The sequence below is a fragment of the Ranitomeya imitator genome, chromosome 1 (genome assembly GCF_032444005.1).
Source record: "Ranitomeya imitator isolate aRanImi1 chromosome 1, aRanImi1.pri, whole genome shotgun sequence".
Lineage (NCBI taxonomy): Eukaryota > Metazoa > Chordata > Amphibia > Anura > Dendrobatidae > Ranitomeya > Ranitomeya imitator.
In genome coordinates, this window is record NC_091282.1 from 29,772,329 (window position 1) to 29,790,742 (window position 18,414).

The 18,414-nt window shown below is 46.8% G+C and overlaps 1 protein-coding gene across 2 annotated transcripts in view; it reads left to right on the forward strand.

The window, feature by feature from the left end:
• The first annotated feature begins 1,020 nt into the window (after positions 1-1,020).
• Positions 1,021-18,414, forward strand: part of DAB2 (DAB adaptor protein 2) — a 123,004-nt gene continuing 105,610 nt past the window's right edge. Inside the window, exon 1 of one of the 2 annotated variants that reach the window (XM_069745916.1) lies at positions 1,021-1,887. The gene's annotated coding sequence lies outside the window, so the exon portion shown is untranslated. The remainder of the gene's footprint in view (positions 1,888-18,414) is intronic. The other variant, XM_069745917.1, reaches the window with a different exon arrangement.

Consider the following 18,414-nt stretch of genomic DNA (forward strand, 5'->3'; position numbering starts at 1 on the left):
GGGAAGGCGGGGCCTGCTCTTAAGGCTCCCCTGATCCCTTTGCCAGTGATAGAGGAGCCTTTCCAGAGGATCGCGGTGGACATTGTGGGCCTGCTGGCCGTCCTCAGCAGCTCTGGAAAGCAATACATCCTTACTGTGGTAGACTACGCTACCCGGTACCCAGAGGCAGTAGCTCTGTCGTCAACTAGGGCAGATAAGGTGGCGGATGCCCTGTTGGCCATCTTTTCACGTGTAGGATTTCCCAGGGAAATGCTTACTGATCAAGGGACCCAATTTATGTCTCGCCTAATGGAGGCTCTCTGTAAGAGAATGCAGGTGATAAGCCCCCCTGCACATGTGATAGCCGTCTGTTAGCCTAAAGTCACCCCGATCAGTGACGTAGGGGTGACAGTCACGGTGTGAATCGTGACAATAACCTTTGACACTCTCAGTGCAGGAATGAATGTGTCGCATGGATATATGTCTTTTTGCATCAATTAAGGAGTTTGCTTCTCAGACGATGTGGGGTCATCACAACACAGAACCAGACCCCAATCAGAGGACAGTAAAACATTCACACTCCTTATCTATGAACTGTTCCAATATTTATGGACACAACTGTTTATCACTCTCACATAAGGATAGTTCTGCTTCACGTCACGTCACGAGGACTCTCAATTCTAAATATTTTTGGAGAAAAACAGGCAGTTAAGAGGGACTAGAGACAAAAGCAGGGACTTTAAGCATGACATGGTGATGATGATGCTTATGAAAATGTTACAACATGTATCTAATGTGTTATGCTGTTACTGCTGAGCAGGCAAAACAAGAGCAACATTGTGATTATCAGGAACCCTCCCAAAAATGTGATACACAGTGACACATCCCAATGCAAAAGCAGCACCTCCCCAAACCCTTCCCTGCACAGGATGCAGCCCTGACCCCAGCCAGACACAGTCTAGGGGATGCAGCCTAGGAAGGGTTAATGTGGAGGAGTAGCCGGGCAGTAACATCACAGCACATTCCTGGGCTTAGTGGGCTGCCAGCATCTGATTAGAAGCATACAGTATCCAGGGGGCTGTGAGTGGCTGAGCAGAGCTGGGCTAAGCAGGAGGAGGAGGAGGAGGACTGAGCTGGTGAGCTGGGCAGGCACAGGAGGAAGGCTGCACAGGAGGAGGCTGCCCAGCACTGGCAGGCACAGGAGGAAGGCTGCACAGCACTGACAGGCACAGGAGGAAGGCTGCCCAGCACTGACAGGCACAGGAGGAAGGCTGCCCAGCACTGACAGGCACAGGAGGAAGGCTGCACAGCACTGACAGGCACAGGAGGAAGGCTGCCCAGCACTGACAGGCACAGGAGGAAGGCTGCACAGGAGGAGGCTGCCCAGCACTGACAGGCACAGGAGGAAGGCTGCACAGCACTGACAGGCACAGGAGGAAGGCTGCCCAGCACTGACAGGCACAGGAGGAAGGCTGCCCAGCACTGACAGGCACAGGAGAAAGGCTGCCCAGCACTGACAGGCACAGGAGGAAGGCTGCCCAGCACTGACAGGCACAGGAGGAAGGCTGCCCAGCACTGACAGGCACAGGAGGAGGCTGGCCAGCACTGACAGGTACAGGAGGAGGCTACCCAGTATTGACAAGCACAGGAGGAGGCTGCACAGGAGGAAGGCTGCCCAGCACTGACAGGCACAGGAGGAAGGCTGCCCAGCACTGACAGGCACAGGAAGAAGGCTGCCCAGCACTGACAGGCACAGGAGGAGGCTGCCCAGCACAGGAGGAGGCTGCCCAGAACTGACAGGCACAGGAGGAGGCTGCCCAGCACTGACAGGCACAGGAGGAAGGCTGCACAGGAGGAAGGCTGCCCAGCACTGACAGCCCCAGACAGCAGCATAGGAGGCTTCCACTGGTGAGTACCCGGCTATTACTGGTCATCTGGCTGCCAAATGGCGACCTGGCTCTGGGACATCAATGCCCTGCTCTCCAGTCTCCATTGGGATTTGTCCCCCTCTGCGGAATATGTTGGCGCCATATAAATAATGCATATTATGGGTTTTCGTCATTTGCAGCCAGCCCCCTTTTTCCTTCATCCCATCACACCCAAATACCAATAGTAAATTCCAAATTTGGACCTAAAATATCCCCCCCCCTCCTGCACAAGGCCCCCTTCATATTTCCCCTTTTCCGCATGCTAATCCGGGCCATCTGAGGCATTCCTCAATCGTTCAAGGTCTAGGAGGTAAAATCAGGGGATTATGTTCTGCACAGATTTGGCGCACACACTACGGCAGACCTGCATCGGCACTACATCGCAGCTCCGCAATGCCGCCTTTTGTTTCAACTCTGCTGCAGTTTCCCAAATAAAAAACCTACATAGGAGATGTAGCAGAGCTGAGATGGTCAGTGCAGCAGAGCTGAGATGGTCAGTGCAGCAGAGCTGAGATGGTCAGTGCAGCAGAGCTGAGATGGTCAGTGTTTGGGGCGACTCATATTTGTGGCATCACTAGCTGACCTGCTCGGCTCTGCTACATCTGTGTGCATCGGATCCGCGCTGATCTGGCTCCGCAGTAGCCGTGCGGTGTGACCATGGCTTTATGCCGCCCTCGTCCCTGGCAGCAGCGATGATCTGCAGAATATTAATTCCTGAGACGCTTCCATCATTGGGTGGTGCAGCTCCGGGCAGATCTGATTCCCACCTATATTTTAGCACAATGTAAAGACACCAGCTCCTTCTGACCTCGCCGCTGTGGGGACGATGAAATCCTCACCTTGCTCTGTTACCTGGAGGGGGTTCTCAGGGACCACAAGATTGAGGACCTCAACCATAAATGATTGGTGGAGTTTGACCTCCAGCACAACAATCCATGGTCTTCATAGATTACACTGGCATTAGTGACTGTGCCAGGTCCTGCAGGTCAGTCCTAGAGGAGGTCAGACCCCCAGTAACATGGAGAAGAACAGGCCATCTACTTGATTGTGGAGGTCTGACTTCTCTTCATAGTGACTGTGCCAGGTCCTGCAGGTCAGTCCTAAAGGAGGTCAGACCCCCAGTAACATGGAGAAGAACAGGCCATCAATGCTTGATTGTGGAGGTCTGACTTCTCTTCATAGTGACTGTGCCCGGTCCTGCAGGTCAGTCCTGGAGGAGGTCAGACCCCCAGTATAATGGAGAAGAACAGGTCATCAATGCTTGATTGTGGAGGTCCAACTTCTCTTCATAGTGACTGTGCCCGGACTGCAGCTCAGTCCTAGAGGAGGTCCGATCCCCCAGTAACATGGAGAAGAACAGGCCATCAATGCTTGATTGTGGAGGTCCAACTTCTCTTCATAGTGACTGTGCCCGGTCCTGCAGGTCAGACCCCCAGTAACATGGAGAAGAACAGGCCATCAATGCTTGATTGTGGAGGTCCAACTTCTCTTCATAGTGACTGTGCCCGGTCCTGCAGGTCAGTCCTGGAGGAGGTCAGACCCCCAGTAACATGGAGAAGAACAGGCCATCAATGCTTGATTGTGGAGGTCTGACTTCTCTTCATAGTGACTGTGCCCGGTCCTGCAGGTCAGTCCTAGAGGAGGTCAGACCCCCAGTAACATGGAGAAGAACAGGCCATCAATGCTTGATTGTGGAGGTCTGACTTCTCTTCATAGTGACTGTGCCCGGTCCTGCAGGTCAGTCCTAGAGGAGGTCCGATCCCCCAGTAACATGGAGAAGAACAGGCCATCAATGCTTGATTGTGGAGGTCTGACTTCTCTTCATAGTGACTGTGCCCGGTCCTGCAGGTCAGTCCTAGAGGAGGTCAGACCCCCAGTAACATGGAGAAGAACAGGCCATCAATGCTTGATTGTGGAGGTCTGACTTCTCTTCATAGTGACTGTGCCTGGTCCTGTAGGTCAGTCCTGGAGGAGGTCAGACCCCCAGTAACATGAGAAGAATAGGCCATCAATGCTTGATTGTGGGGTTCCGACTTCTGGCTGTTGGCATTGTAATCCTCTTCATAGTGACTGTGCCCGATCCTGCAGGTCAGTCCTGTAGGAGGTCGGACCCCCAACAGTCAGAAATAGAAGGTAATGGCTATCAGAGTTTCATCAGTGGGAGTCAATCTCCTGAGGGTCAGCACAACAAAGCATCACTTCCATGGTTAACACCAGCAGTATGGGTGCCCGTGTCCGGTACTGCAGCTCAGCCTCGGAGGAGGTCCGACCACCACCAGTGATATACATAAAGATATGTTTGATTAGTGGGGGTCTTATCATTGCCAGTCGGCGCATGAAAGCATCCTCTTTATATCTTACACCAGCTGTATGGATGCCCATGCCTGTGACTGCAGCTCAGTCCTAGAGGAGGTCGGACCACCACAAGTAATATATAGAAAGGGTGCCCATGCCTGTGACTGCAGCTCAGTCCTGGAGGAGGTCGGACCACCACAAGTAATATATAGAAAGGGTGCCCATGCCTGTGACTGCAGCTCAGTCCTGGAGGAGGTCGGACCACCACAAGTAATATATAGAAAGGGTGCCCATGCCTGTGACTGCAGCTCAGTCCTGGAGGAGGTCGGACCACCACAAGTAATATATAGAGATGAACCATTAATATTTGATTGTTGAGGGTCTTTTCTTTGCCATTTAGCATAGCAGAGGATCCTGTCCATGGTTTACACCGGCAGTATGGGTGCCGGTGCCCGGTACTGCAGCTCAGTCCTGGAGGAGGTTGGACCACTACAAGTAATATATAGAGATGAACCATTAATATTTGATTGTTGTGGGTCTTTTCTTTGCCATTTAGCATAGCAGAGGATCCTGTCTATGGTTTACATCTGCAGTATGGATGCCCGTGCCCGATACTGCAACTCAGTCCTGGAGGAGGTCTGACTACCAATAGTAAAATATGTTTGGATATCTTTTCAATGTCTTAGTCCAGGCTGTATGATCTCAGTGCATCTTCTCTTTGATTTCTATGACATCCCATTGAGGCTCGTTCCATCGGACGGTGCATTATCCATACAGTAGGGAAACGACGGCCCGCAGAGCACCTAAACCCTCAGATATGGAGCCACTAGGACCTTGTGTCCCTCTGTACAGACTCCATGACACCTGAGGCTGTGTATTCTTACTTATGGATGGTATCGGGGCCTTGCACCAAGGTGGAGACCTCAATAGTGTCTGGAGATAGAGCCAACTAAAGTCATGGTAGAGAGGACGGATGGTCACCAAGTGTGGGCCACCACTAATCCTGGTTGGCCCTCCATGATCACATACCCTATGATCTGGTCACTACCCCATCGTGATTTTAGCTCTGGGTTCATTGACTTGTAATTGCCCCAGGAAACTTGCTTGAGGACATGTTGCAAATCTCTTGGGTAGAAATGATGCAGAACAGGGCCAGCTGCCACGGATGAAAGGGTGGAGTGGTCTGATCAATAGCACGTGAGGCCTACTCCAGCAGTGGCCTCCATCCAGAGCTTCGGGTGGGGGATGTTGGCTCTACGCTTGGTGGGAGACATGCTGTACATCTTGCATGTCTGTGTGGTGGAGATGGTCCTGCTGGTGGGACTGGAGAAGGTTCCTGTACCAGTTCGTCCTCCATTCATGACCTCCTGGATGCCATATTTCAGGAAGGGGTCCGGCCAAGAGCTTCAGCAATAGGCGCTCTCTTCTCCAGCATCAGGACGCCATGCCCTGCACTGATAATGGGGGAAGCCGCAGAAATAGGAACCTCATTGATTAGATCAGCGAAGGAAGCGGCGCCGACAAATCCTATAAGGCTGTGTGCACACGATGCGGATTTGCTGCGGATCCGCAGAGGATTTTTCCACACAGAAACGCTGCAGATCCGCACCGTGATGTACAGTACAATGTTAATCAATGGGTGAAAAAATAAGTTGTGCGGAATTGCTGCGGATTTAAGAGTGCATGTCACTTCTTTTGTGCGGATCTGCAGCGTTTCTGCACCCCTCCATGATAGAAATCCGCAGTGGCAAAAACTGCAGAAAATCCGCACAAAATCCGCATCAATTCTGCGGCAAATCCGCACAAAATCCGCATTAAAACCGCGGCTAATCCGCAGCTACGGATTCTGCCAGGAGTTGCGGATTTGGTGCAGAAAATTCTGCACCACTTTTCCTACGTGTGCACATAGCCTAAATGTGGGGACTGCAGTGGAGCCAACCCCCGGGGTCTACGGCCCCCTACAATTGGATCTTATGGGTCCCCAGCATTGTGCATCTGTGGTCACATAGACATGGCCGCCCCCCGAACTCGTGGCCCCCTAGAGAGTTTACCAAGACTCATATTGATCAGAGGAAGGCCTGAATGGCAGAATCTCCCCTGATCCCATGTGCCATGAGCCGACCACTGGAAAACACGGATTGTGTATTGATTATTGATGGTATGGCGGTATTATTTTATACATTACTTCTGTATTGGGCTGTGTTGGGTCACTGATGTTATTGTAAGGAAGTGTGTAATAGTGCCTGGCACTGCTACATTACCGCTGTATAGTATATTATTCCTGCAGTATATGGCGATATTGGCACTATATAGTATATTATTCCTGCAGTATATGGCGATATTAGCACTATATAGTATATTATTCCTGCAGTATATGGCGATATTAGCACTATATAGTATATTATTCCTGCAGTATATGGCAGTATTAGCACTGTATAGTATATTATTCCTGCAGTATATGGCGATATTGGCACTATATAGTATATTATTCTTGCAGTATATGGCGGTATCAGCACTGTATAGTATATTATTCCTGCAGTACATGGCGGTATTAGCACTGTATAGTATATTATTCCTGCAGTATATGGCGGTAGTAGCACTGTATAATATATTATTCCTGCAGTATATGGCGGTATCAGCACTGTATAGTATATTATTCCTGCAGTACATGGCGGTATTAGCACTGTATAGTATATTATTCCTGCAGTATATGGCGGTAGTAGCACTGTATAGTATATTATTCCTGCAGTATATGGCGATATTGGCACTATATAGTATATTATTCCTGCAGTATATGGCGGTAGTAGCACTGTATAATATATTATTCCTGCAGTATATGGCGATATTGGCACTATATAGTAATATTATTCCTGCAGTATATGGCGATATTGGCACTATATAGTAATATTATTCCTGCAGTATATGGCGGTATTACCACTGTATAGTATATTATTCCTGCAGTATATGGTGGTATTAGCACTGTATAGTATATTATTCCTGCAGTATATGGCAGTATTAGCACTATATAGTATATTACTCCTGCAGTATATGGCGATATTGGCACTATATAGTATATTATTCCTGCAGTATATGGTGGTATTAGCACTGTATAGTATATTATTCCTGCAGTATATGGCGATATTAGCACTGTATAGTATATTATCCCTGCAGGATATGGCAGAATTAGCACTGTATAGTATATTATTCCTGCAGTGTATGGCGGTAGTAGCACTGTATAGTATATTATTCCTGCAGTATATGGCAGTATTACCACTGTATAGTATATTATTCCTGCAGTGTATGGCGTTATTGGTACTGTATATTATTCCTGCAGTATATGGCAGTATTAGCACTGTATAGTATATTATTCCTGCAGTATATGGCAGTATTAGCACTATATAGTATATTATTCCTGCAGTATATGGCGGTAGTAGCACTGTATAGTATATTATTCCTGCAGTATATGGCGGTAGTAGCACTATATAGTATATTATTCCTGCAGTGTATGGCGGTATTAGTGCTGTATAGTATATTATTCCTGCAGTATATGGCGGTGTTAGCACTGTGTAGCATATTATTCCTGCAATGTGTGGCGGTATTAGCGCTGTATAGTATAGTATTCCTGCAGTATATGGCGGTAGTAGCACTGTATAGTATATTATTCCTGCAGTATATGGCGGTAGTAGCACTGTATAGTATATTATTCCTGCAGTATATGGTGGTATTAGCACTGTATAGTAATATTATTCCTGCAGTATATGGCGATATTAGCACTGTATAGTATATTATTCCTGCAGTACATGGCGGTATCAGCACTGTATAGTATATTACTCCTGCAGTATATGGCGGTATCAGCACTGTATAGTATATTATTCCTGCAGTATATGGCAGTATTAGCACTATATAGTATATTATTCCTGCAGTATATGGCACCATTAGCACTGTATAATATATTCTTCCTGCAGTATATGTCGGTAGTAGCACTGTATAGTATATTATTCCTTCACTATATGGCGGTATTAGCATTGTATAGTAATATTATTCCTGCAGTATATGGCGATATTAGCACTGTATAGTATATTATTCCTGCAGTACATGGCGGTATCAGCACTGTATAGTATATTATTTCTGCAGTATATGGCGGTATCAGCACTGTATAGTATATTATTCCTGCAGTATATGGCACCATTAGCACTGTATAATATATTCTTCCTGCAGTATATGGCGGTATTAGCGCTGTATAGTATATTATTCCTTCACTATATGGCGGTATTAGCATTGTATAGTATATTATTCCTGCAGTATATTGCAGTATTAGCACTGTATAGTATATTATTCCAGCAGTGTATGGCGGTATAAACACTGTATAGTATATTATTCCTGCAGTATATGGCGGTATTAGCACTGTATAGTATATTCTTCCTGCAGTTTATGGCGGTATTAGCGCTGTATAGTATATTATTCCTGCAGTATATGGCGATATTAGCACTGTATAGTATATTATTCCTTCAGTATATGGCGGTATTAGCACTGTATAGTATATTCTTCCTGCAGTATATGGCGGTATTAGCACTGTAATGTACAGTACAGATCAAAAGTTTGGACACACCTTCTCATTTAAAGATTTTTCTGTATTTTCCTGACTATGAAAATTGTAAATTCACACTGAAGGCATAAAAACTATGAAATAACACGTGTGGAATTATATACTTAACAAAAAAGTGTGAAACAACTGAAATTATGTCTTATATTCTAGGTTCTTCAAAGTAGCCACCTTCTGCTTTGATGACTGCTTTGCACAGTCTTGGCATTTTCTTGATGAGCTTCAAGAGGTAGTCACCAGGAATGGTCTTTCAACAATCTTGGTGATGTCTTCATACTACAGCCGCTCTGATCTCGGTGATGTCATCATACGACAGCTGCTCTGTTCTTGGTGATGTCATCATACGACAGCTGCTCTCTTCTTGGTGAAGTCTTCATACGACAGCTGCTCTGTTCTCGGTGATATTTTCATACGACAGCTGCTCCGTTCTCAGTGATGTCGTCATACTACAGCCGCTCCATTCTCGGTGATGTCTTCATACTACAGCCGCTCTATTCTCGGTGATGTCGTCATACGACAGCTGCTCTCTTCTTGGTGATGTCTTCATACGACTGCCGCTCAGTTCTCGGTGATGTCGTCATACGACAGCTGCTCTCTTCTCGGTGATGTCTTCATACGACAGCGCGCTCAGTTCTCGGCGAGGTCGCCATGCGACAGCTGCTCTCTTCTTGGTGATGTCTTCATACGACAGCTGCTCTGTTCTTGGTGATGTCTTCATACGACAGCTGCTCTCTTCTTGGTGATGTCTTCATACGACAGCTGCTCTCTTCTCTGTGATATTTTCATACGACAGCTGCTCAGTTCTCAGTGATGTCGTCATACTACAGCCACTCCATTCTCGGTGATGTCTTCATACGACAGCCGCTCAATTCTCGGCGAGGTCGCCATACGACAGCTGCTCTCTTCTTGGTGATGTCTTCATACGACAGTCGCTCAGTTCTCATTGATGTCGTCATACGACAGCTGCTCTCTTCTTGGTGATGTCTTCATACGACAGCCGCTCAGTTCTCGGCGAGGTCGCCATACGACAGCTGCTCTCTTGGTGATGTCTTCATACTACAGCCGCTCAGTTCTCGGTGATGTCATCGTACGACAGCTGCTCTCTTCTCGGTGATGTCTTCATACGACAGCGCGCTCAGTTCTCGGCGAGGTCGCCATGCGACAGCTGATCTCTTCTTGGTGATGTCTTCATACGACAGCCGCTCAGTTCTCGGTAATGTCATCATACGACAGCTGCTCTCTTCTTTGTGATGTCTTCATACGACAGCTGCTCAGTTCTCGGTGATGTCATCATACGACAGCTGCTCTCTTCTTGGTGATGTCTTCATACGACAGCTGCTCTCTTCTCGGTGATATTTTCATATGACAGCTGCTCAGTTCTCAGTGATGTCGTCATACTACAGCCGCTCCATTCTCGGTGATGTCTTCATACGACAGCCGCTCAAATCTCGGCGAGGTCGCCATACGACAGCTGCTCTCTTCTTGGTGATGTCTTCATACTACAGCCGCTCAGTTCTCGGTGATGTCGTCTTACGACAGCTGCTCTCTTCTTGGTTATGTCTTTATACGACAGTCGCTCAGTTGTCGTTGATGTCGTCATACGACAGCTGCTCTCTTCTTGGTGATGTCTTCTTACGACAGCCGCTCAGTTCTCAGCGAGGTCGCCATACAACAGCTGCTCTCTTCTTGGTGATGTCTTCATACTACAGCCGCTCCGTTCTCGGTGATGTTGTCATATGACAGCCGCTCAGTTCTCGGCGAGGTTGCCATACGACAGCCACTTCGTTCTCAGTGATGTCACCATACGACAGCTGCTCCGTTCTCGGTGATGTCGGCATACGACAGCCGCTCTATTCTCGGCGAGGTCGTCATACGACAGCAACTCTGTTTTCACTAATAGGATCTCCTCTTGTTCCTTGGTGGAGAGCATGTTATTGGACAGCCAATAATTGGATCATAATGCTCATGTGTGTGGACCTTGATTCCCTTTCTGAAGGATATATAGACTTTCTTTGAAGGACATTTATAGTCAAACCTCAAAAGTACACAATGTACAGTACAGACCAAAAGTTTGGACACACCTTCTCATTTAAAGATTTTTCTGTATTTTCATGACTATGAAAATTGTACATTCACCCTGAAGGCATCAAAACTATGAATTAACAGATGTGGAATTATATACTTAACAAAAAAGTGTGAAACAACTGAAATTATGTCTTATATTCTAGGTTCTTCAAAGTAGCCACCTTTTGCTTTGATGACTGCTTTGCACACTCATGGCATTCTCTTGATGAGCTTCAAGAGGTAGTCACCGGGAATGGTCTTCCAACAATCTTGAAGGAGTTCCCAGAGATGCTTAGCACTTGTTGGCCCTTTTGCCTTCACTCTGTGGTCCAGCTCACCCCAAACCATCTCGATTGGGTTCAGGTCTGGTGACTGTGGAGGCCAGGTCATCTGGCGTAGCACCCCATCACTCTCCTTCTTGGTCAAATAGCCCTTACACAGCTTGGAGGTGTGTTTGGGGTCATTGTACTGTTGAAAAATAAATGATGGTCCAAGTAAACACAAACCGGATGGAATAGCATGCCACCGCAAGATGCTGTGGTAGCCATGCTGGTTCAGTATACCTTCAATTTTGAATAAATCCCCAACATTGTCACCAGCAAAGCACCCCCACACCATCACACCTCCTCCTCCATGCTTCACGGAGGGAACCAGGCATGTAGAGTCCATCCGTTCACCTTTCTGCGTCGCACAAAGACACGGTGGTTGGAACCAAAGTTCTCAAATTTGGACTCATCAGACCAAAGCACAGATTTCCACTGGTCTAATGTCCATTCCTTGTGTTCTTTAGCCTAACAAGTCTCTTCTGCTTGTTGCCTGTCCTTAGCAGTGGTTTCCTAGCAGCTATTTTACCATGAAGGCCTGCTGAACAAAGTCTCCTCTTAACAGTTGTTGTAGATAGATATGGAAACAGGAACACATGGGCTACTTGCACAGTGAACAAGTCTGTAGGAACATGCTCACACACCACCAAGAAACTTGAAGACACAAAAGAGCATAGTAAAACCAAAAATACTCAGTTTCAAAAAATCACAGTAATCAGCAAGTGCTAGTAAAAAGATGTAAAAAACAGGGTATTTGGTTGATACTTATACTAAGCTGCTCCACCAGACGTCAAGGTATACCCATATAGAGCAGTCCTAACTGACTACCCATATAGAGCAGTCCCAGCTTAGTATACATTTTTTGCAAAAAACGTATCACCCAAATACCCTGTTTTTTAAATCTTTTTACTAGCACTTGCTGATTACTGTGTTTTTTTTAAAACTGAGTGTTTTTAGTTTTACTATGCTCTTTTGTGTCTTCTTGTTGTAGATATGTGTCTGCTGCTAGAACTCTGTGTGGCATTGACCTGGTCTCTAATCTGAGCGGCTGTTAACCTGCGATTTCTGAGGCTGGTGACTCGGATAAACTTATCCTCAGAAGCAGAGGTGACTCTTGGTCTTCCTTTCCTGGGGCCGTCCTCATGTGAGCCAGTTTCTTTGTAGCACTTGATGGTTTTTGCCACTGCACTTGGGACACTTTCTAAGTTTTCCCAATTTTTCGGACTGCCTGACCTTCATTTCTTAAAGTAATGATGGCCACTCGTTTTTCTTTACTTAGCTGCTTTTTTCTTGCCATAATACAAATTCTAACAGTCTATTCAGTAGGACTATCAGCTGTGTATCCACCAGACTTCTGCACAACACAACTGATGGTCCCAACCCCATTTATAAGGCAAGAAATCCCACTTATTAAACCTGACAGGGCACACCTGTGAAGTGAAAACCATTTCCGGTGACTACCTCTTGAAGTTCATCAAGAGAATGCCAAGAGTGTGCAAAGCAGTCATCAAAGCAAAAGGTGGCTACTTTGAAGAACCTAGAATATAAGACATAATTTCAGTTGTCACACTTTTTTGTTAAGTATATAATTCCACATGTGTTAATTAATAGTTTTGATGCCTTCAGTGTGAATGTACAATTTTCATAATCATGAAAATACAGAAAAATCTTTAAATGAGAAGGTGTGTCCAAACTTTTGGTCTGTACTGTACTCCCCTTCAAAATGACCCACAGTAATGGAATTGATGCCAGCTGACCGATCCACGGTCCAAGTCATGTCTTGTAACTGGGATAGGATGTAACCAGCAGGGGTGAACCTAGCCACACTGCTGCCTGAGGCGAACTTCAAAACGGTGCCCCCCCAAACACATATACAGTACAGCCCCCCTATAGGGCTCCCATCTCATATACAGTCCCCCTATACATTACATGAGTGTTAACTATTGTACATTCTACAATAGGTCATAAATCAGACAGTATAGTCCTCCATACAGTATTCTGGGCACCACAGTGCTCCATACTGTATAATGAGCCCATATATTGCTCCATACAGAATAATGAGCCCCATATATTGCTCCATACAGAATAATGAGCCCCATATATTGCTCCATACAGAACAATGAGCCCCATATATTGCTCCATACAGAATAACATGCCCCATATATTGCTCCATACAGAATAACATGCCCCATATATTGCTCCATACAGAATAATGAGCCCCATATATTGCTCCATACAGAATAACATGCCCCATATATTGTTCCATACAGTATAATGAGCCCATATATTGCTCCATACAGAATAATGAGCTCCATATATTGCTCCATACAGAATAATATGCCCCATATATTGCTCCATACAGTATAATGAGCCCATATATTGCTCCATACAGTATAATGAGCCCCACATGATGCTACATACTGTATAATGGCCACACATGATGCTCGATACTGTATAATGGCCACACATGATGCTCCATACTATATAATGGTCACACATGATGCTCCATACTGTATAATGGCCACACAGTGCTCCATACTGTATAATGGCCACACAGTGCTCCATACTGTATAATGGCTACACATGATGCTCCACACGGTATAATGGCCACACATGATGCTCCATACTGTATAATGGTCACATGATGCTCCATACTGTATAATGGCCACACAGTGCTCCATACTGTATAATGGCCACACATGATGCTCCATACTGTATAATGGCGACACATACTGTATAATGGCCACACATAATGCTCTACACTGTATAATGGCCACACAGTGCTCCATACTGTATAATGGGCACACATAATGCTCCATACTGTATAATGGTCACACATGATGCTCCATACTGTATAATGGGCCCACATGATGCTCCATACTGTGTAATGGCCACACATAGTTACTCCTACACACGCGGCTGCGCTCCGTACACCTTGCACACACGGCTCCACTCCGTACTCACGCGGCTCCGCTCCATACACCTCGCACACACCCGGCTCTGCTCCATACACCTCATACACACCTGGCTCCGCTCCATACACCTCATACACATGCAGCTCGCTCTGTACACTGAATACACACCCGGCTCCGCTCCGTACACCTCATACACCGCGGCTCCGCTCCGTACACCTCGTACACATTCAGCTCCGCTCCATACACCTCATACACACACAGCTCCGCTCCATACACCTCGTACACACACGGCTCTGCTCCGTACACCTCGTACACATTCAGCTCCGCTCCATACACCTCATACACGGCTCAGCTCCATACACCTCGTACACATTCAGCTCTGCTCCATACACCTCATACACGGCTCAGCTCCATACACCTCGTACACATTCAGCTCTGCTCCATACACCTCATACACATACACTTACCATTGCAACCAGCACAGCAGAGTCATGCAATCCATGGAGGTCCCGATCATGTGACCCCTGGCTCCTCCCCTCCTGTGACCTCTTCACAGGTCCTGTTTGCGCAGAGCAGCCAATATGTGGTGCTGCTCTGCGGGTGCAGGGATGACCAGCTGATAGTGCACACCGTGGGTTGTGAGCAGGGGCACGCGCACCGCACTAGTGACAGCAAATGTCAGGGATTATGGAGAGTCGGCACCAGGTGTTCTGACCGCCGCTCTGCCTCCCCCTGTCTTTCAGTGATGACTGCCGCCTGAAGCAAAGGGCTCAACTTGCCCCATGATAGCGGCGCCCCAGGTAACCAGCCATAACTTCCCCGTGCAGCGTCCTCTACAGGAGATATGTGGCGTTACATTGTGGCCATTCATAAAGAAGTAGGAAGATTCTCTTCTCTATTACAATCATTTTTCCTTATAGGGGACAGGCAAGGATCTGAGAGTGAGACAACCCCTTTAAGAGATTTGGCTGGTATCTGACCATTGACTCACCCTGTAATACAAAGAACAAGTAGAAGCTTTTCTGTGTTTTTTTTTTGTATGTTTTGGATGATATTTTTTTATCTCACAAGATTCCGGAAACGAGGAGGAATCATTTCTTCTCTTCGTAGAACATTTGCACAATCATCTTTTACGCTGGGACATAATAAGAGCGAGCGGCTGCCAGACATGATCAGCAAATCGTACTGGAAGCGGGTGTGTGCCTCGCCCCCAGCCCCGAGCTACAATCCTTTACATGGCGGCGGAGGAGGAAAGTCTGTGCTTGGCCAAAACCAAGAGCCAAATAGACCTTCATTCCAACCCGCTGTGGGCGACGGCACGACTGGAAACGGGCGCAAAACTGCAGCAATTAGCCCATTAATGAGGCAGCGAAACCTTTGTCACATCCGTCTGTTTTCATCCAAGATCCTTTAATTACCGCTGTAACAGAACTTGGATCTCCGTCAGCCGTGTAGTCAGCAGAGTTATTTGTCAAGTCGCGAAAATCTGAATTTAAATACCTTTTTTTCTCAAGGAGATAAGAAAAACATGCCTCGTTACATCCAAAAAACAGCGCCACGCTTATTTACAGGTTGCAATTGGTATTGCAGATTGGCACCATTGAAGTGAGCTGCAATACCATACACAGCCTGTAGGCGAGTGTGGCGCTGTTTTTCGAGAACCCGTTTTTCCAACCCCTGTAAGGTAACCCTTGTCCATATGTCCGCGGCTCAGGATGACCCTTTTTAAGCCAAAATGGACACATTAGTACATGTGTATTACTCCATTTGTCCTCTGGGGGCGCTATGAATAAATTGAATACTTGCTGCCAGGTTCTTCTGATGATTTCTGGGGTCCCAAAAGCAAGAGAACATACCCTTAGATTATTTTTGAAAGTATTATTAAAAGTGGAGACCCCCCCCCCCCCCAAAAAAGGAGGTCTTATGTTCTAAAGTTAACCCCTTTGTAACTTTTTGGGTTTTTTCTTCCTCCCCTTCTTCCAAGAGCCGTCACTTTTTTATTTTTCCATCCACAATCAATTTTTTTTTTCAATTTTAATTAAATAAAAAATAACAATTTTTGGTATGATTCAAACCATTACATTTTTAAGTATTCATTTATTTATTTTTACTTTTTATCTTTTTTTTTTCACCTAGTCTTACCCTGCCCCACACCCCTACATCTTTAAGGGACTTGAACCTGCGAGCAAACACTTTCTATTGGCTTGGACAAAATAAGAATGCTGCAGCCAATGAGCTGTCACTGATCGGCTGCAGCGCTTACATGACTTCCCCACAGGGAATATTAATTTTTTTTTTCATATTAATATTTTTTTCATCTCCTCGGCCCATTATTGGATAATCCCTTTAATTGCACTGATGCATTGTAACAAATTCTAACAACATTTCCCGATCAGCTGTTTATCCGGGAGACTGGAGGCCCCGTGCCGTGGAGTCCGGCCATTGCCTGGGAGCAATCGTCGCTGCTTTCCATGAATTGGCGGATTGAGGTGCGGAGATTTTCCAGATTCCACACCCATTACTGCATTTCCTTTCCAAAACAGACATTTCTTTCTCGATGTTCCTCCGGTTTCAATGAGGATCTGTTTGCTGAGGCTCCGTATGGAATGGGGGGAAAAAAGCCAAAGCAGCTTGGAATATGGCGGCAATGAGTTATGGCTGTGAAGGGTTAATATTATTTAGGCGCACTGTACAGGGGCGATGTTGGACCCCATCACAACCCCCCAAAAGTCACAAAGGAGCTGGGAAATATGAGAAATTAGAGGGGTCTGAATATTGGGTTCTGCTCTTGGGTTTGAAGTGTAGGGTCTGAATGATGGGGTCTCCTCCGGGCTCTGATTTATCCAGTCTTAGCTTGGATAGTATATTGGGGTCTTGTGTGGGATCTAAATTTTGGGGTCTAGTTTAGGGTCGGAGAACTGGAGTACATAGAAATCCTAGAAAAAGTCTTAATTGCCCCCACCCCCTGTCGACATGCCCCCCTCCTAAAAAAAAAAATGGCAGAGTTGGTGGGGTCATAACGATCACTTGTAAATTCAGGGAGAGGAACACATATTACGGCAGGTGCACAGTATATATATCAGTAATGAAGCCCCCCAGTGCCGTCACCCGCTGCTGTACCCCAGAGTGTAATACCTTATAATATAATGATCCTGATAATATATCTGCTGATAATCCTGATACATAACGATCCTGGTCTTCATGATACGATATTATTATTCTCTGTCCTTTCCCCCTGTGATGGCGGTCACATTGCCGGGGTTACACTGTACAGTCATGTATATGGCGGGCTGCACATGATCATGTATACTGCGGGCTGCACACGGTCATGTATACCGCGGGCTGCACAAGATCATATATATGGTGGGCTGCACACAGTCATGTATATGGTGGGCTGCACACAGTCATGTATACGGCGGGCTGCACAAGGTCATGTATATGGTGGCCTCACACTGTCGTGTAAACGGCGGGCTGCACACTGTCGTGTATATGGTGGGCTGCACACAGTCGTGTATATGGTGGGCTGCACAAGGTCATGTATATGGTGGGCTGTCATGTATATGGTAGGCTGCACACTGTCGTGTATATGGCGGGCTGCACAAGGTCATGTATATGATGGGCTGCACATGGTCATGTATCTGGTGGGCTGCACACTGTCGTGTATATGGCAGGCTGCACAAGGTCATGTATATGGTGGGTTGCACACGGTTATGTAAATGGCGGGCTGCACACAGTCGTGTATATGGTGGGCTGCACACAGTCATGTATATGGCGGGCTGCACAGTCGTGTATATGGTGGGCTGCACACGGTCATGGATATGGTGGGCTGCACACGATCATGTATACAGCGGGCTGCACACGCTCATGTATACAGCGGGCTGCACACGGTCATGTATATGGTGGGCTGTACATGGTCATGTGTATGGTGGGCTGCACACGGTCATGTATATGGTGGGCTGCACACGGTCATGTATATGGTGGGCTGCACACGATCATGTATACGGTGGGCTGCACACGTTCATGTATATGGTGGGCTGTACATGGTCATGTGTATGGTGGGCTGCACACGGTCATGTATATGGTGGGCTGCACACGGTCATGTATATGGTGGGCTGCACACGATCATGTATACGGTGGGCTGCACACGGTCATGTATATGGTGGGCTGCACACGATCATGTATACGGTGGGCTGCACATGGTCATGTATATGGTGGGCTGCAGACAGTTGAGTATATGGTGGGCTGCACATGGTCGTGTATATGGTGGGCTGCACACGATCATGTATACGGCGGGCTGCACACGGTCA